Below are 21,992 nucleotides of genomic sequence, written 5' to 3' on the forward strand. Positions count from 1 at the left end.
TAATGACATGAATAGTCATACATACATATGCCTAGAAAAAGAGAGTTGAAACCCCAATATAGAAGCATTGTGATTGCAACTTATCTAGATACATAGGAACTCTTGTGCCCTCCTAGAAAGAATGAGGAAAGAAGCAAGCTAAAAAACCCAATGAAATATCCCTATATGATTTAATCACAACCTTTATTAATATATATTTTTTCAATGTTCAAAAAAAAACTATTTTAAAATTTATATACTAAATATTTTTTTTATAAGTTCGGCATTGGTGAGGATACATTATGGTCATGTCCAAGAATATCACCTAAATAGGGCGGAGAATTGAACGAATAAGTTAACATATAAGAGTGTCTTAACAACGCACCCTGCCACCGTGTATCCAAGAACCCATAGACTTTATATACTAAATATAAAATAATTAAAATTTATATCTAAAATATTATTTTTTTTTGTAAGCTTGGTAGGACTACATCTTCATCATGTCCAACTTCTCACCTTGATCACGGGGATAACACAAGATTTGAACCCAAGACTTCTGGTTCGGTGAGACTTCATTTCCACAACCATTACCAATTAAGCTACTCCAAGCGAACATATCTAAAAAATTTTATATTTAATAAATGTATAATAAAACTCTTTTAAAATTAATAATAAACTTCATATTCTTTTTCCTTATTGATGTATAATTATAATAACATGGTTTACATTCTTGTTTATTCATTATTATAAAATAATGAAAATTAATTTTGACTTAATAATTATAAATCTTTATTGAGGAAGTAAATTAATTTAAGAATAAATAGCTTTGAATTTCATTAATTTTTAATAAATTAAAAAGTTATTATAATTATAATTTTACTTTTATTAAAAGTTTATTTTATACATATATATTTTATTTTATATATATGAAAGCATCAAGTTTTGTTGATCAAACAATATTTAGGTATCAAAGAAAGAAAATTGACCAAGAACAAAGTGCTTTGCAATGAGACTTTTTAACTAAACTAACTCTCAAAATTTATTTAGATATTTTATTTTATTTAAAATATAAAATTATTAATGGTCTTAATTAATAATTTTTAGTAAGAGGAATAAAAGATTACTGAAATTTTGAATCTAATATATTTAATAAATATGTACTTTCCATTTTATAATGTTAAGAAGGAAAGCATATTTCAAAAAATGACCTAATTACAAATTTCATATCACATTAGAGTATCACCGAAAGCATATTAATAATTCCAAACTCTCAACTGAGGGAGTGAAAACTTAAGTTTGAAATGACCAACAAAGTTAAAACTTCAACTCAAAGGCAGGATCTTTCAGACCAACCTACATCTCCAGGTCAGAGGACATTGTTATAATTTCTGCAACTTTCATTATATCAACATTCCCACACACCTGCAACTCCATTGGAGACCCATAATATATAGAGTACCATTCAAATTTCTATCACTATGAATCCCCAATTGACTGATAATGGCTGTCTTGACGATGACTGCAATTTCTATGACGTTGCAGAAGAGTGTATATCGGACGAAGGCGATCATGATAACGCAGAAGCTCCTCAAATGGGTTCTGGAGGTCACGTTACAGAGCACTCTGAGTCCCAAAGTTTGCCCTGTTCTCCAGAAGAAGAAGAAGATGAACTCATTGCTGTTACAGAGCACTCTGTTGATCTTCATGGCTCTTCATCACATATTCTGTCTAGTCCTGCGCCTAATTTTCAATATTCCTCTAGAGAAATCGAATCAAGTGAGGCATTGCGTTCAACCAATTCAGAAGCCGAGGAGAAAAAATCAGCAGAAAAGGTGACTTCCAGTGAAAAAGATGATGCGCCCGCCATCGGCAGCAGTCACAGTCGAAATCCAAAGCGATTCTTGCCTGCGGCTAAGACAGTGCTCTGTGTTGTTGTGTCAACTTTTGCATTGATAGTGGTGGGGAAATTATTGCGCCACCGATCTCAGATGCATGGTTTTAATATGCAGAAGAAAAGAAGGGCAGCCATGAGGAAGTGATTAGTCCCTGCCCACAGGTACTAGTCATTCATTCATTAGTCCTTGGTATTAATTGGTGGCCAGGAGAAGCTATCGATCATTATTTTTCTTTTTCTCCAAAGTGCTTTGTGGCTATGGTACTGCTTCCTGTGTTTTTATTAGTGTGTTTTTATTAGTGTTTATCATTAGTGACTATTATGTTGTTATGAATTGTAATGGAGTCTTATGTATTGTAATTTGATGTTATTCTATTTTGTAATTATAATTTCATTATGCTATTCCTTTCAAGAGATTTTTTTTTTTGTTAATTTTAAAGAAGAAATTTAAAATATTTTGAATTTTAAAAAAATGACAACTTTATATTATGAAAATATATATGTACAAAAGGAATGAATTTCTGATTAATTCTAATTTCTCTGAGTAGAACCCAGGCTTAGAAGACTAGTTATGAATAAGATTATAATGTCCAAAAACCCATATATTGAATTGGTGGTAGCTAGCTTCATTACCGAAGTTTCAAAATTGGTTGTAAAAGCCATGACAACGAGGCAGGGTGTAAACATGTGCAAAAACTATTGCTTGTAGATGTTATTAGGCTTATTGGTGGTTCCCTTGCACCACAAAGATGCCACGCAATCAACCAACATGGGCAAGACATGTAGGGTGGCCAAAAGGTGACAAATCTCTATCTCGAAGTAGTGTTGTCTCCAATTGATGTAGTCATTCGTCCATGATTTGGTAAAGTAGGTGGAGCTCCTCCATGCAAAGGACGAGCTCATCCCTAATCTCATTATGGTTGAACAAAACCTTTCCCAAAAGTGTTTGATATGCCAATATAAATCCACTATGTATGGGTATTGATTGTGATAAGCTCTTGGTGTGCCCAAATTGAAGACATAATCCCCCACATCTGCCATAACTTATGAGTCCGACATTTCAACTCTCTCATTGACTAGTTCTTACTCAATGTCTAATAATTCATGTTGAACAACCAATGGAGCTTCTCATGTAAATGGTTTACTAAGGCTCAGGCTTGGGCCCAAGCTCATGAGTTTCCTAGAGGATTGTGGCTCTCGCCTCCTCATCTCAGGCTCTCTCCCTTGGCATTAGAGAGAAGGTAGGGAAAGTGCAAAGGTATCAACTAGAGTGTGGGGTAGAAGGAACAATGGAGAGAGGTGAAGAAAACCAAGGGAATATGAGATAAGAGCATATAAGAGAGCATGTGCAAGAAGGAGATACAAGAAGTGGGGACAAGCTCTAAAACAGAGATTGATAGGCCCATAATTGTCTAACACAAAGCAATAAATCCAAATGGGAAATTGGAAACAAAGAAGTAACAATGAGGACAACATTATACTTGAGTGGAGTGAGGCCTATCACAAATGGGGTAAATGGAATTGTTTCATTTGCAACCAAGAGAAGGAAAATGTGTGGAGCACTGAGGGTAATCCACTACTTTCAAAGGCAAATGGACTAGGCCAAGACAACTTGGTCCTACTTACAACACAAAAACAACATAATCATTAAAGCTCTTTCCCTTTTTGTCCCTCAACTAACTCGATGGGCAGTATAAATGCTATCAAGAATAAACAACCTTGCCCAACCCACCTAGTGTGTACATTGAGGCATTTTGGAAATCTCACACTAGTGAAGGAGAGCCTCCATTTTCATCTTTACAAAGTAAATGTGCATGAGCGAATAATTGCCCCAATGCGCTTTCACTCAGGCAACTTTAATGCATTCCCCAACCTCCTCGCAATTTGATGCGTAAGTGGACACGTTGCGCTTTGAACTTGTCGGATAGCTCCCTGTTGGAACCTCATCATGTGTGCCATCCTCAGAGATCTTGAATGTGTGTTGAGGGTTGTCTTCATAGTTCCGTGCACGGGCATGGGTCACCCCATGAAGGTCAATACTTTAAAATTAGAAAAATTAACAAAAATAGACCAACAATACTTAGGGATAAGCAAAATTCAATGAAGTAAAAGTTTATAAGAAACAAGTCTAAAGACATTGAGATGAATAGTTTTCATTGGAAAAATTAAGTAAAATTAAGTTTTCTCTACGGCTGCGGCTCTCTGCGGTATCTCTGCAGCTCTCTGCGGCTGCGGCTGCGGCTTTCTATCAGTTATATCCTTTATTACTTTTTGCGGCTCTCTCTGCGGCTCTCTGCGGCTGCGGCTGCGGCTGCGGCTTTCTATCAGTTATATCCTTTATTACTTTTTGCGGCTCTCTGCGGCTTAAACAAACTACTACAGCCTCCGCGACTCCCCGCGGCTTAAACATACTGCTATAGCCTCCGCGACTTTAACGACAGGAGCGAAGAGACAGATAAATGAATGGCTGAAAACATTGCCTTCTTCTAAAGAAGGTCGACCGCTGCATTGTTTCAATATTGCGGAAAGAAGCAGAGTCAATGTGGAAAATTCTATTGAATGAGGTTTTTTTCGTATCCTTTGCGGCTTGTATAGCTTTTGCACTGCAGATCTGGAATAGCGCATTCTGAACCTTCAATTCCCCGCGGCCTATAGAACAATAAAGTGTCCCGTTAAGACGAAGTTTAGACTGTGATCTCTTTTATCGTTCGTTGAGGGAATCTCTACATCCGCGCAATATAAGTTATGTTCAGGTGGTGTGATTGGCTAGGAAGGAAGGATCTACGTTTTTGCTGCAGCAACTGTGTTAGGGCATTTTAGCCGCGGAAACTGAACGCTCCAGCAAGGAATTTTCTGCCATATTTTCTCAAATTTATTAATAATCATATATAATTTACGATTTTCGATCTGCCGCAAAGGGTTCTGTCGCAATCTACCATTCTGGGTTCCACTGCGAGGCGATCTACCATTTCGATCTGCCACGAAGGGTTCTGGTTATTTATTTATAGTGGATGTGGCGATCTGATCCACACTCGCTATTTAGATCTAGATCTAGGTGGCTAAGTTCTAGATCTAATCTTCTGCAGCGAGATCTAAATCTAATCTTATCCTCTGCTTTATTTCTCTGCGGCAGGGTTCTACGGGCAAGTAAAATATGGCTCCCAGCTTCGCGAAAATAGCTGCTTCATCCGTTTCTGGAGGGCAAACTCCCGCCCATATTGTAAGTGAAGCCCCAGCTCCCACTATCCAGGTGGTCCAGGGCTCACTCGATGAGGCTTTGAAGTTTTCCGAAAGTTTCCTAATCTGCAGGTTCAATGGTTTTTGGCCGCGACTGACAGCTCTCCACAACTGGATCTCGGAGGTATGGAAGCCTATCATTTCTGATGAAATTAATATCTACCCCTGTGCTAGGGGTTTCTTTATAGTAGATTTTGAAAATCCTGAAAGCAGACAATGTATTCTAGATTTCGGCCCTTGGTTTTGGGAAAAATCAGGCCTATTCATAAAGCCATGGAACCCATCATTCGATCCCTCTACAGCAGTCATAACCTCAGCACCAGTTTGGGTAAGATTGCCAAGCCTACTTTTGCATCTCTGGAATCTCTCATCGCTAAAAGCCATTGGAAATGCAATTGGGAAATTTTACTGTAGGTGCCTAGAAATAGAGGAATATGCAAAAACCACCTATGTACGCATCTCTGTGGAAATGGATTTCAGTGCCGGATTCCCAGCTGAAATAAACCTAACAAGTAAATACTATGTGTGGAACCAGAAACTCGATTACGAAAGTGTCCTCTTCAGATGTCGATCCTGCTTTGAGACAGGGCATGTAGCCAAAAATTGCCCAAAAGCCTCCCAAAAAATTTTGCTAGAAACAACCACCACAGATCTACATGGTGGGAAGGAGCACAAAAAGAACACTACACTGTCATCAAAGAAGAATACTCTAGAGAAAACTCTGAATCACAAGAAATCGGCAGGAAAGAAACAACTTTCAAGACAAGTAGGGAAAAAGCCCTGCACAACAAATCAACAGTTATGAGGATTTGACCGCACAAAATAAATCTTCATTTTACAGCAAAGCAAAGCTCCTATACCAAACTTCTTCTCCGACTATCTTCAAAAGGACGAACACAATAGATCGCGAAGCTAAGACACCAATGTCCCAAGAACCAGAAGAGATGAAGGGGATACAAGATAAAGGAAGTTGGAAGACCGTAGAGAAAAAAAAGAAAGCTACAACACCAATCTCGCCAAGAAAGACAAGGAGCCAGATAATTAAAAACTAAGAAAATTATATGTCCGATAGACCAATTTGGTCTCAGTGGACGTTAACCACCATCATCATCATCATATATATATAGAATTAGTGATGACCAAATTTTTACTATATAAATTAACATGTCTCTAATTAACTACCACTCAAAGTATTACTCTTTGACTAAATAAATAATATAATTAAAGAATAAAATTTGACTTTTAAATTTAACTTTTAATTTAGATAAGTTATTATAATATAAATTTAAATTTAAACAAAATTAGTCATGGTAAACAATAATATAATGAAGTTATATGTTAACGTTATTTCATAGAGAATAATATGAATAGTGATGTGGATTTTCCTTTTAAAACTCCTTGTGTAACTTATTTATGAGAAGCCTCTTTCTCTGGTATCTAGTGGGAAGCTGGTTAAAGTTATTTATTTAATAAAAAATTATTTTAATTAATTATAAATTTTATTTATAATGAAATTATGTGTTAATCTTACATCCAGGATAATATGAGTACTGATAAAGATTTGTCTTTCAAAAATCTTTGTGTATTTTTTTTTAATGAGAAGCCGATGTAAGGATTATATGAATAATGATGTGGAAAGTTGCCTTTCAAAATTCTTTGTATAAGTTATTTATCAGAAGCCTCTTTCCCTTGCATTTTGCGTCAATTGAGAAAGTTGGTTAAGAAATAATTTAATAAATAAGTTTAAGTTTGATTATAATTAATTAATTGGAATATATATATATATATAAAAGTGTACTGAAATATAATTAGGTGGATAATTATTAAGTATTATTTTAAATATCACTTAAAATAATTAATTTATAATTATTTTTTTCGTAATTCTGTTGTAGGGACTAATTTGCTTACGAGTTGTCTTTAGTGCGATTTTTTGAGAGATTTTCAGGGAGTTTTACCAGTGTAATTTCTCTAAAATCCAGCAGGAATTTATTGAAATCACAAATTTGATGGGTAACCACTGCACAATCTAAGTGCCCTAGGAGTTTTTGAGGGTGTTGAATCCATATATACAGTTAAAAAACCAGTTTACATAACACAAATCAAGATTTCACCTCAAATTTTTCCGCACAACGGAAAGTTCAAAAAATCGCATTAAAGACAACTCCAATTATTTTTTATAAATATTATTTTTAATTTTAAAATTTATTATTATTATTTTAAATTAATAATTGTTTATATGAATTCTTTATTATTATTATTATTATTTTAATTATAAGTTAATTATTTATGAGGTGTAGATGAGTTGGTTTGTTCTATGTTTAGTTTCTCATGGAAGGGGTTGAGTAGTAAAAATTATTTTGGGGGAATTAAACTTCCCAAAAGTCGTCAAAGCTTGATCAAGCATCGTGATGAGCATCCCATCATGAATGGATAAGTCTTCTTCCAACTAATAAGCAAACCGAGTTGTCTTTAGTGAGACTTTTTGAACTTTCCACGCCGAATCCGACGGAAAAATTTGAGGTTAAATCTTGATTTGTGTTATGTAAACTGGTTTTTTGACTGTATATATGGATTCAACACCCTCAAAAACGCCTAGGGCACTTAGATTGTGCAGTGGTTACCCATCAAACTTATGATTTCAATAAATTCATGCCGGATTTTAGAGAAATTAGACTTGAAAAACCCACTTGAAAAACTCCCAAAAAGTCGCACTAAAGACATCTCGAAATAATTGGAGTTGTTGCGATTTTTTAAACTTTCGGGTGCCGGAATCAGGCCAAAAACTTTAAGGTGAAATCTTGATTAGTGTTATGTAAATTATTATTTAATTATTTTAAATTAAAAATTATTTTGATAACACAAAAATTTGAAATGAAATCTTGATTTGTTTTATGTAAATCAGTAACTACAAAATATTTTATATGACGTTTAATACACCATAATATATTAGTGAAAGTCTTACTAATAAACCATACACAAAAAAAAAAAATTATAAACATTAAAACTATTTTTTAAACATAACATACAATTTATATACATATAATCTTAGGATGATGATGATGATGATGGTTAACGTCCGCTGAGACCAAACATTGGTCTATCGAACCTAAAGAAACAAATTATTTATTTTGATTTAAGATTTTATTCCTATACTCAAAAAACTTGGAGAGAAGCCTCCAGAGCTCACTATAATTTTGACATTGTAAAAGGCTAAGAAAGTCAGTATTGTAACAAAGATTGTGAAACTGAGATCTAATGTGATTGTAGTCGGACACAAATAACAATAAAATTTAGAAAACAATACATATTACACAAGTTGAAAAAGCTCAACTGAAAATGTTATATACACAATGTAAAGTACGACTAACACTTGTTAAAAAAAACAACCGTTAATTCTTCACCAAAACAGCCATCCCATCACATTAGCTCTAACAATGCAACCATATCCATCTATGTCTAATGTAATTAATAAAAAATAATATAAGGTCCATTTATATAATTCACATGGCCAATTATTACATTTCATTATAGACGATTGGACTACAATGGCATCAGCATATTGAATTTTCGAATTTTCATAACATGTTAATAGCAATGAAAGGTCAAACACTAAGAATCCTTAAAATTATAAAGGTGATTTGAGTTAAATGCAAAATGAGTTTAAAAATGATCTGATGTATAATATTAGATTCATATTAGAATATATAATTTTAATATTAGAATATATAATTTTATTTATGAAAATTTAGTATAATTATACGAAAATTGAGTACTTTTAACCATGCTATCATCTTTTTCTATGTGTATGTGCAGGAGCATAACACTGGTATATTTCAATAAAAAAGAGATGTATTTGAATACGCAAATTATTTTTGGAATGTGAAAAATGAGATTTATAAAAATTTATAATTTATTGAATATAATATATTAATTATATTTAAAAATATTGCAAAACAATGTTTATGAAGTTTTAAATTGAAAAACGAATAAGTGTATTTTTAAAGTACTTATTGCTATAGGTTATTAGTTCAATTTTTTTAGTGGTGTTAGTTTAAAAAGAGAAAAGGAAAAAAAATGTTGTTTAAGATATGTAAAAAATAATGTGATTTGATTTTAATATTTTAATCTATTAATTTTGATAGAGTAAACTCAAAAAAAATGATTAGATTTATAATATCTTTAGAATGTATTCAATCTATTTACAAAATGTAATTGTAATATGAAAAATCACAATTGTAACAAAAAAATATACAACTTCAAATATCATGCTTTAATATGTTAATCTATTAATTTTCATAAAGTGAACTAAAAAGAAAAAAATTAATTAGATTTATAATATTTTTAGGACATACTCAAGTTATTTACAAAATGCAATTGCACTAAAATCACAATTGTACCAAAAAATATACAACTCTAAATATCATGCTCATAACACAATCACATTATAAAAATCACTAGCATTTACATAAGATGAAAATACAGATCAAATCCATAATATCTTTAGGACATATTCAACCTATTTACAAAATATAATTACACTATGAAAAACACAACTATGGCAAAATAAAGATCAAATCCATTATAATAATAAAACCATTATAAACTTAACATTCAACTTATAAAAATAAAATTTGATTTATAAAAATAAAATTTAAATAAGAAAAATAACACTATCTTACGACCACATACACTAGACGCTAGTGATATCATTCTTTTATTTTTATTAAAAAACCATTTTATATAGCTGCTCATTGTTTTTAGAAAAAAACAATATTATTAAATAAATAATATTATGTGTATCTAAATATCCCCTTATATTGTTACTTATGGTTTAAAAATAACCATATTTAAATCTCCCATAAAATAAAATCTTATATGGTTACTTATTGTTTAAAAATAACCATATTTAAATCTCCCATAAAATAAAGTCTTATATTGTTAGTTATAATTCTTAGAAAAAACCATAATAAATAATACATGTGTATCTAAACCTCTCGTAAAGAAGTTGCATATATTCTTAAATGGCTAATTAAATGTATAACATGACCTACGTGTAACTTTAACTATGTGTGAAACACATAATTTAACCATTTATGATTTATGGATTTCTTATATTGTTACTTATTATTCTTAAAAAAACACCATAATAAATAATACATGTGTATCTAAACCTCTCATAAAGAAGTTGCATATATTATTAAATGGCTAATTAAATGTATAACATGACCTACATATAACTTTAACTATGTGTGGAACACATAATTAAACCATTTATGATTTATGGATTTGAAGCTTAAGTGGTTATCATCATATATATTTTAATGGTGGAATTTTAAAATATAGAATTAGTTCATCTATATACATTAACTTTAACTATGTGTGGAACACATAATTAAACCATTTATGATTTATGGATTTGAAGCTTAAGTGGTTATCATCATATATATTTTAATGGTGGAATTTTAAAATATAGAATTAGTTCATCTATATACATTAAATTGTTGTAGAAGTTGCATATATTGTTAAATGGCTAATTAAATGTATAACATGACCTACATATAAGTTGCATATATTGTTAAACTAATTAAATGTATAACATGACCTACATATAACTTTAACTATGTGTGGAACACATAATTAAACCATTTATGATTTATGGATTTGAAGCTTAAGTGGTTATCATCATATATATTTTAATGGTGGAATTTTAAAATATAGAATTAGTTCATCTATATACATTAAATTGTTATATTGTTGTAGGTTGATAAATATCAATTTATTATAATATTATAAACATCAAAATATTTATTTTATAATACATTTTATTCTACTGACATTTAAAAAATTTATAAAAATTAATAAAATTATAATTTTATTTTATATCATTTTTTGTTGTAAAATTGTTTGTATTTTCTAGAGATGATTATGGGCTTAACTTTTGGTTTGAGACACTGTGACTAGGGGCATGTCAAAATCACTCAAGGATCGCACCCGACACATAAGCCTTTTAACATGACTAGATTTTTACCTACGAACCCATGACCTTCACATCAAAGAGTGACTTAACATTACACCCCATCGCCATTTATCCTATACCGGATGGGCAATTTTATTTTATATTATTATATTAATGTTATAAAATAATTAATATATAAGCTAAACATATATATATATATATATATTTGAAATAATATGGAACAAGATTCTTATCTATGGAGGTTTACCCTCACTTTATCATAGAAATTCTTAATATGTAAATAGGATTTTTTTGTTATAATATCATGGGTTAATATCATGTCTTATCAATACCACATGCCAAAAAAAACACAATTCACTTCATCCCACACTTGTTCATACAACATTTTTTTTAATTAATCAATTTAATTAAAATGAGAAAAGAGCATAACTACTTTGAAAATAAATCTCAACATTTGATTTGTGTACACTAATAAAAATATTTTAGAATATTCTGTGAAGGTTAAATCTTTATCATCTATCTACTAATTATTGATAATTAAATTAAAATTCTAAAAACTCTATTCCCAAATAGAAACGTCTATTAACCTATTTAATAAAATTCCAGAAATGTAATTTAAAGATCAAATAAAAATAAAATCTATAATAAATATAAATAAGAATAAATTGTCCTACCCAAAATTATGTCCATATTATAGATAGACAAATTGTTCCACTCAAAATTATGTCCACCACAATGTTTTGAAGGTATTTGCAAAGAAAATGTTTAGTGGATATTAAAAAATGAAAATATTCTTCTAACCATATATTTTCTTTTTTTTTTGTAAGCTGCGGTGTTGCTCTTCTTTTTCTATTACTTTAAATCAAAAATAAAACAGTATGTATATGGTTGACTTCAACTCGCCCTCTTGGGGAAACCGAGTATTTCAGCCACCTAAAGTTCTTAATTGCCGACCAAAAATAGAAGTTCCGAAGTCTGTTTATCCATGCTAAATAAACTAAACAGTCTTGCAGCTTTCTAATTCTACTTGTATGTCTATATCGATTTTCCTCTTCTAACACTTGAAACAAACTAAAATTATCTATACTATGCAGCTTCATCAAAATTAATACATATCTATATTCAATCAGCTTCTGCCTCTGGTCGCTGGTTAGCCTCCTTGTTTGCACTCTGTTGCCCTTCCCTTATCATTTGCTGAATCTCCTCAAGCTTCTTTTCTTGCATCTCCAATGTAATCTGAATAATCCTCAGCTCCCTCCTTAGGTTGGGGACTCCTTGCGCCAGTTCTGCCATCTCTGTTGCAGCTTGTTCCAGGGCTTTAGCCAACAATCTCTTCATCACCCAGTAGATATGCAAGGACTGCTTAAATAGAGAAATTCTACCTCTAGTGTTGCCAGGGTCATGGAGTAAAAACTCCCAATCTTCCATCTCCGAGTCAGACTGAGCCTGAAGCGCATCTTCTTCCATATTCTGGATAATTCTCCTGATTCTTGGGTTCATGTTCTGGTTGTACACCTTTTCTGCTTGTTGAATTTTCTTATCTAATGACCGACTTGTCTTTTTGCCAGGTCTCCCTCTCTGCCCCTGTCTTCCTCCCCTTTCTCCTCTGTATCTGCTCGGTCCTCTGCCTCTCCTGCTACCCGGTTCCAGCCCGCTACCCGCGCCTCTTCTTCCCCTCTGTCTGCCGCGTTGCCTTACCTTTCCCTCCCGCTGTCCTAGCTGCTCGTCACTGGTTTGCTGGGTATCCCAGCCTCCTACATTTCTGCCTCGTTCCTTACCTTGCCTGCCTTGATCTTGCAGGTCCTCCTCATCCTCAGAGTCGTCATATATTTCATATATCTCCTCTACAGTTTCTTCCTTCGCTACCGCCTTGCCCTTTCTGTCCCTGTCTCTGCGCTCCATGACTTCCAGTTCCTCTACCGCCCTTGCTCTCTTCCTGGTTTCCATAGCGTCCTCAGTGAGGTTTCGGCGCAATTTCTCTCTGTGGCGGCTCTCCACCACCTTTCCTCCCCTCGCTCTTCTAACCATATATTTTCCATCAGCTACGCATATGCAAATTAATACCTCACCACTAATATAAATATTTTTTTTCATTTCAAAATTTTCCACATTACTATTAAAATAGACCTCCTCGACTAGGGAAAATTTTTGGGCCTAATATTCGTAGGTGGACTAATTTTCCATATTTTTTCCGGAAAAAAAATTGGCCAATTTCCATTTTTTCTAAAACTATTTTGCCCACATTTTATAGTATACAATTATTTTACCTTAGAAATCACCAAAAATTTATATAGCCTCATATAAAATCATTAGAAATATAAATATCTTTACAAAAATATTGCCAAATATTTTACAATTTGCATATTAGGGACTAGTAAAATTCGCCAAAATATCTAAACTTTAAAATAAAATTCGATCTTTTAAAATTTTCCTTGCCCTCGACTCATTGACTTTAAAAATAGGTGGTTAACATTACAAGAAATATACTACGTATTGTGAAATGATAAAATCAATTTAAAAAAAACATATATATATATATATATAAATGTATATATGTGTTAATTAATATATATAGTTCATGAAAACTAATTAAATAATATTATGTATATAAGGTGGATATTCTTCTTAGAGAAGTATATATCGATATTTAAAAAGATAGAAAATGATATATTAAAATGACTCCATTATTAAAACACATATCATTCAAGAATACTTTAAGTAGATACTTTCATGAAACATGTCATTAATTTGTGAAGGAATGGACACATTGATATTTTATTTTTTTCAAGAATGATATGCTAATAATGGAGATGAAATCGTGGAAGAGTCTTTTCATGGAAAAGAGTTGTTTAAAGTCATAAATCTAATAGATTAAATTAAATAAATAATTTTTTTTATTAAATTACTATATATAATTGAGTTAATTATGTAAATTGTTAATCACGTATTGAAAGAGTGTTTTTTTTGTTTTTTTAAATTAGAAAAGTGTTATTTAAAATAATAAGTATGTTATATTAAAAAAAAAATCAAAATTTATTGTTAAATTACTATATATAATTGGGTCAATTATATAAGTTTAATGTGATTTTAAATATTGATGTAATGATTAAGTTGATTGGTATGTATGATTAAAAAAAGAGGTGAAGAATTCACAATAATCATATAATTTAAAAGAAACTTATCAAATCATAATTTTTTTCCATGTGGATTAGGGATTTAATAATTACCCCAAGGAATCTCTTATAATTGTGTTAATGAATAAAGAAGAGAAGATTCATAAAATATATTTTTGGATGAATCACACATGGGAAGAAGATGTTACATGTGCTTACAAAATGTACAAGTACTTTCAATTATGTTTAGTTATTTCATTTTATATTTTTCAATGGAAAGCATCCCAAAGAAAATCTAAACACTTTATTACATACGTAGATGGTATCCAATGCAAACCCATCGACATTGATTACATTTAACTAACTTGATAGGGACATCAAGTGAGGCACAAAGGACCATCAATTTGATTTACAAATGTGAGTGAGTGGGAAATCCTTAGAGATTATTATTGGCAAAGATAACATGATTTCATGATCATGATGGTATCTTATGACACATTATAGTAATAAAAACTCAAACAATAGGAATTCCCCACTTTAGAAGGATGATTTGCACGAGATGCATATTGGATTTGTGGAAGTGAAAATATGAAATGTATAAAATTGAGTTCATTTTGGAATTAATACATTTTATTTATGGAAAATGACTATAATTATGACAAAAATGATTTTTCTAAGTGTTATTTTTTTATTTATTGTGTGTGTGTTGAGGATTGAATGATGATCTTTTTCAATAAGTATTTTCAAATATAGAGTTTATACTAGTGATGGATTCTTCACTCACCTTCTAATTTCTTATTAGATAAATGAGAAATTATAAATTTAATTATCAATCATGTGTTCATTTAGAACTTGCGGACTAACGTGCACCACATATGCTAATACAATTTGTTGAGTGCTAGTGAAGATGCAACACTGATTAAATGATTGCAAAGTTTAAGTGTTCATGATCTTTGTCAAGCCAACAAGTAAAAAGTACCACACGCACATGAAGTAATTTAAAGATTCACACAATGTATGGAATTAAAATACTAACTACTATTTCCAAAATTTAAATAGACTCGCAGAAGAGAAATCACACTTTCATGGGAGGAAACACGCTTGCAAAAAAAGTAATCACACTTTATTGAAAGTAAACTTGTCCAATTGCTGGAAAGTAGATCTAATCTAGATTGCAGAAAAGAAAAACACACTTTTGCTGGGAAGTAAGCACATTTTTAGGAAAGGAAGCACATTTGATGACAAGTAAACACTCTTGGAGAAAAGTAAACACGCTTGCGGGAAAATAAACACACTTGTAGAAAAGAAATCAACTGGTGACTTGATCAAGTTGTTTGTCTAATCCCTAATTCTGTAATGGAAGCACACATGTTGCAATGAATTGATTAAATGTTCAAATTCTAGAAACTATTGAACTAGAACTACAATAAGAAAACTTTAGCCCAATGAATGATAGAATTGTCAACATAGGAATAGAAAATAAGATTTATAATATAGAGTAAACCAATAACCAAACTCTATTTTATAACTAGAATGTAATCACACTTTGCTAAAAGCAAACTTGTCTAATTGTAAGAAAGTAGATCTAATCTAAATTGCAGTAAAGAATAGAAACTAACCTATGTTGTAGTATAGGAAGCACCTAGCTAAAGAAGGGGGCCTGCCTCCTTAGGTGAGGTACTCATTAAATGTCCAACAAAAAGTTACTTTATTAACACATCACACATATGAACATGTTTGAACATAAATTGGTGATATTGTATTAACACAATGCACGTACAATTCTTAGAACCTCACTTTTCTTCCCTCCACCCCCCACTAGCTCGAGTGGAGTAGGGATATTTATACATGATTCAATTCTTAAAATTAACATGGAGATTAAGGATATCCATGAGAATATATTATTGTCAACTTGTCTCTCTCTTGTTACAATAGTATTGGATTTTTTTTATAAAATGGTTGTAGTGTTCATATTAACTTGGGAATTTTCATGCATTGTATATGCTAGTACAATATTTTTAATTACCGATGAGGTTGTAGTATGTTTATTGATAAAGGAAGATCCGTAGATGTGATATTTATTGTCGACGTTTTGGAGCCACCAGCTGGGTCCATTGTGAAGACATGAATGAATGGTGTAGTGAGACATGAAGGTTGTAGTATTATAAATGAATGCCATAAAGAAATATATTAAATTTATTTCACAAGTCACTGATAAAGACAAACCACACTTGCAAAATTGAAAAGACACACTTATACCTAGTGGGCTTAGGCAGCTTATTATTATATCCCCCAACATAAGTAGAATTACTAATATAACTTGTAGGAAAGGGAATATCTCTCCTCTAACTAGTAGGCTTATAAATCTTGTTGTTGTAACCCCCACCATAAGTAGAACACACCACACATGCAAGAAATAAACCACACAAGCATCAAGAAGGTGGCTTTCTCAAGGACTAGATGATCATCAATCTTGTAACAAATATGCACATGAGATGCAATACTAGCAACTTGCAATGTAAAAGGATTAAACTACAAGCTATACTAGTAAATATTCAAACCAAATTTATGTTGTAAAGAATCTAAGTACAAATAGAAATGAAATTTCAAATCCTATAAAATAGAGTAAATAGATAGAGTAATTGGAAACAGAGTAAACAATCTTTATGCCTATAAACAAAGTACTTATACTTCTCTAATTAGTGAATTGCAATAATGTAATAAAAGAGAGCAACTACTAGACTAGTTAAAATGTAAGGAAGTACCTAAACTATATATTTATAGGCAGTACATGGCTAAGTGTTAGGTCCCTATAATACTAGTGATTACCCCATTACTATTGTATTTGTATCCCTTATTAATATTGTTGTGCCCCTATTGTCCCCATATTGTTATTATTGTGCCCCATAGAATCCCTCTATTGTTATTTTTGTGCCTTTATATTATCATTGTTAGGTCGGCTGGGTTATATTGTGACTCCTTAGACTCCTATATATAGAAAGGAGGTTTTGTCATTTGAATCATCAAAGAATCATTCATTTGTGTAATGTAAAGGAGGTTGCCCCCTCGAAGAGGCTGAATTCTAAGGCGTTGATCTATCTTTTCTATCTTTTGTGAGCTGGTTTCATAACATTTGGTATCAAAGCTTTGGATTCTAGGGTTTCGCTACTCCAAATAGGTCATCCTGGAATTTTCGCTATAACCTTTTTTTCTGCGACGTTTTAGAAGCGAAAAAAAAACTCCATTTGAGTCGAAATCGCACTAAACCTTGGGTCCGAATTTCAGAGCTTTTCGCGCTATATTTGCAGAGATATGATCTGAGGAAGTTGGTCTTTTTGCAGACTCCTGAATTACATTCCAAACAAGTGACCTGGGGAAAATCGTCATAACTTTCTCTCTGAGCATCGGATTGAAGTTTCATAAGAAAGTATAGAAAGAGGACGGACTGTAGTTTCTTGTATATATTTTTCAGAGCCAAAGGTCGAAACAGGGACACATGGCATATCGTACAAGTTCGCTCTACTGAACTAGTCTATAATCAGGTCACTGTAGGAGATTTGGCATAACTCTTCCTTGGAGAATCCAATTTGGATCAGACTGGTGGCATTGGAAAGAGGACACAAAGGGCTACTGCAGGTCGCTATTTCAGAACTGGATGATCTGAAATTATAGAGATACATCAAAGGCAATATTGAGCTCCTACAAAGTGAAAAAAGGTGTGTAGATTTTTTTTAAAAATTTCTTAAGCTTGGTTTGAAATTTTTTTTGAAGGAATTCAAAGGGCATAGTAGAGCATTATTATAGGTAACTGATGCCCCGAGGAAAGAAAATGCAAACACCTAGTAAGGAACCTTAAAGCTCTAGCATGATTCATGAAGAAGAGGAAGAAATGCTACATGATATATCAAAATTACAAGACCAAGTGCAACAAATGTCACTCTCACAAAAGCTAAAGGAAGCTAAGATAAATGGCGTGGAATCTAAGATAAAGGGCATGGAAACTAAGATGGACGATTTGAAGTTAGATTTGAAGACAGATTTGAAGAGAGACATGGTAGATTTGAAGACAGACATGGCAGATTTGAAGACAGATTTGACAAATTTTCTACAAGAAATACTTACTAATGGTGAAAGGGTAGTAAAGGAAACTCATGATGCAAACAAAAGAAATGTTAATCATGATTTCATAGACTCGAATGTGGGATCGAAGACCCACCATATTCTAAAAATTGATATGAGGAAGTTTGATGGCAAGGATCCCGCAACACGGATATTACAGATGGAGCAATTTTTCGATCTCAATAATGTGCAAAACACACAAAATGTACGTATTGCAGCTTTATATTTGGAACCAAATCAGTTTGTATGGTATCAATGGCTTTGCTCTCGTAAACAAATTATCACTTGGGCAATTTTTATGGAAGAATTGACAACACATTATGAGGATACAAAAAGAAACACTTTTTTTAGCCAATTGATAAGTCTTAAACAAAAGGGTTCAATAATGGAGCACATCGAGGAGTTCCAAAAATTGAACATAAGGGTAAAAAATATTCTAGAGGAGCATAGGATTGATGTGTTCATAGGGACTTTAAAGGATAATATCCAACATGATGTTCGCCTTTGGGAACCTGATTCATTAGAGAAGGCATTCAGGTTAGCAAGAAAAATGGAAAGCAAAATTATGGCAACCAGGAAGCATAGCACTCACAACTATAAAGATGGAAGTGTTTTTGCCCCTAGTCTTCCACAACCTATAAGGTTGACACCAAGTGAGACATCTAAACAACATGAATCTATTTTTTTACTAATTAGAATTTGTTGAGATTTTTTTTTTTGTGAGCTTGGTAGGACTACATATTCATCATGTGTAACTTCTCACCCCAATGAACGAACAAGGAGCTTCCTAAGAAAAAATGATTTTAGAAACAATGCTAATTCAATGCCACAAAAATGATAGCCTTATATGGGATGAAGAATAATTTTCTTTTAACTTGAAACATAGGGTTTGCGGTAATATAGTATTAGATTCCCACAAAATAACAATAAAATTTCAACAAATTAGAAAATGGTGCACATGACATAAGTTTAAACACTCAAATAAAAATGTATACACTACACTTTTGGTGTAAAGTTAAATTAGTATAAATTATTTTGGTGTAAAGTTAAATTATTATAAATTATTTTAATCACGGATTTATCAAAAGTTGAGATGATCAAATTTTTTGATATGCAAATTCTTTTTAAATGTAAAATTGAAAAAAAGTTTGTCTTTTTTGGAGGAAAAAATGTTTTTTTTCATTGATAAAAAAAAAAAAAAATACATTCATTGAGTTTTTTCTCACAAAGACATCGGTTCTCATGGATTTTACCTGAGTATTCCATTTTTTATGCTTCTACTATTCTCTATCTTTACATCTATGACAAAAAACTATACGATATCCACATATAGATAACTTGTTGTTAAGTGTTATATTACTTCCAGTTTGACATAACATGATCAACCATAAAAAAAAAATAGGGAAAAGAGAAGTTCCATATGAGAAATTAATGGATTTGACATTCATAAGAGTGTCTTGTACATAAGCAGCGAAGAAAAACTTACCCAGCTCAGTGTTAATACCCCTCTCTGACAATAGATCTACAACTTGGTTTTGTTCTATCTAAATGTGCATGAAAGATATGTTCTAAAAAAATGTTTATATGTCAAGTGATCAATCCCTTATGTGATTAGGATGGATCTATAGTGGTCTCTTTCTCTCTCTTTTTATATAGAGAGACCATGTGTATTTTTTCATTGTTTAAGTGTATTGTTAAATATTTCATTATTTTTTGTTTCTTGTTTATGTGAGTCCTGAGATGATTGCACAACTAACCTATGGCTTGAGTAGCCATAACCCAGGAGCATCTAATCTATCAAAATCACTCGGGGATCGCACCCGGCCTTGGTCACACTAGCCCTTAGCATGGCTAGGTTTTTTCCCATTAAGTTTCGAGCCAGTGACTTTTACACCATGAAGCGCCTTAATAAAATACACAAGTGCACATAATTACTTTATCATTATGAAGTTGATATAAAATTATATTATTTAACATAGGCATCCAAGTATTTTATTTATAAGTTCAAAAGTGGAAGTAAAATATTTGTACCACATCTTTTTCATACTAGATTGCAATATTAACAATAAACCAAGTGAGCACAATGAGAATGAGATTATTGATGTTTTATAATGCTTTTAATTAAAACAAACGAATATGTATAATCATTTATAGCTGACATTATTTTTTTATTTAGAGTATTTTTTTAAAGAAACATGTGCCAACTCCACTTTGAGCACAAACTAAATCACAAGCCTCCCTCATACTAAGTTACATAATGCCTCTCTCGATACAAAAACACCTATAACATAATGCTAAAAAAATCATTATTCTTAACCAAAACCTCCAATATACTAGTTCCCAAAATGCAAACAAATCCATCCATTTCTAATATTATTGATCAAATATAAAATAAGAAGCATTGATACTCTTAAAAAATGTGGGTAAATGACTAGTCCTTAGACTTTATTATTGACAATTGGAATGCAATTGCATAATCATGTTTTTCTCTCCTGATATATTAATAGAAATGGAAGTTCAAAAAATAAGAATTCCCAAAATTAGAAAGATATTTTGAGATAAATGCAAAATGGATTGGAAGATAGTGTAAAAAAAATTACAATGAATAATATTAAATTTACTTTGAAATATATAATTTATTTAAAAAAATATTAATATAATTATAAAACAAGTGAATAAATATTAATCTAATTATAAAACAAGTGGATATTTCTAGCAATGTTTTCTTCTTCTTTTTCCATATAATTAGTTTGATAGAGGTGTCTATTTTGGAACATAACTTGCAAAATTTTAATTTAATTATTACTAATTTTCAGGTGGATGGTAAAAATTTAACCTCCATTGAATACTCTTAATAGAAGTCACAAATTAAAAAGTTGAGATTTATCTTAAAAGTAATTACGCTTCTTTTGTTCTTTTAATTAAATTGATGAATTAGAAAAAAAATTGTCATATGAGTTATGGTTTTTTTGGACAAGTGGTATTAGTAAGTCATGGTATTGGTCCATTATATTGTAACAAAGCCTATTTACAAGTTAAGAATTTCCATGGTAAAATAGAGGTGAATCTCCATGATTAAGAATCTTTTTACATTTCTTTTAATGTATATATATTTAACTAATATATTAATTCTTTTTATAAATAATAATATTAATAATAATTTAATATAAAATTATAAATTATTTAATTTTATGATTTTTTAAAATCTTGGCAATGTAAGATGTATTATGAAATAAATGTTTTGATTCCTATTTGTGCTTACCAGCCATTTAATTTATCTCATTGTGCTAGTGTGTGTATGCATGGACACATAACACTTTTAAGACATCAATGATAGTAGATTTTATTAAAAATGAAATATACTTGAAATATGCAAAACATATTTGGAATGTATAAAATGACATCTATAAAAATTTTCAATTCAATGAAAAAAGTAATTTATTTATCATATTTAAGTAAATATTGTGAAATAATAAGAGATGCTATTTGAGATATATAGAAAATAATTTAGTTTAGTTTTAATATTTTAATCTATTAAGTTTGATAGAGTGAACTTAAAATAGCATTATTGGGATACTCAAAATTTAAATGAAGTGTGAATACAAGGTTTCAGGTTCAAATGTTGTTTAGAAAGCTCATTTGGCAAGTTAGTGAAAATGTAAAGTAAATGTGA

This window comes from Pinus tabuliformis, chromosome 3_2, assembly GCF_031772625.1.
Source record: "Pinus tabuliformis cultivar Carrire ecotype Pingquan chromosome 3_2, CPIR1, whole genome shotgun sequence".
Taxonomy (NCBI): Eukaryota; Viridiplantae; Streptophyta; class Pinopsida; order Pinales; family Pinaceae; genus Pinus; species Pinus tabuliformis.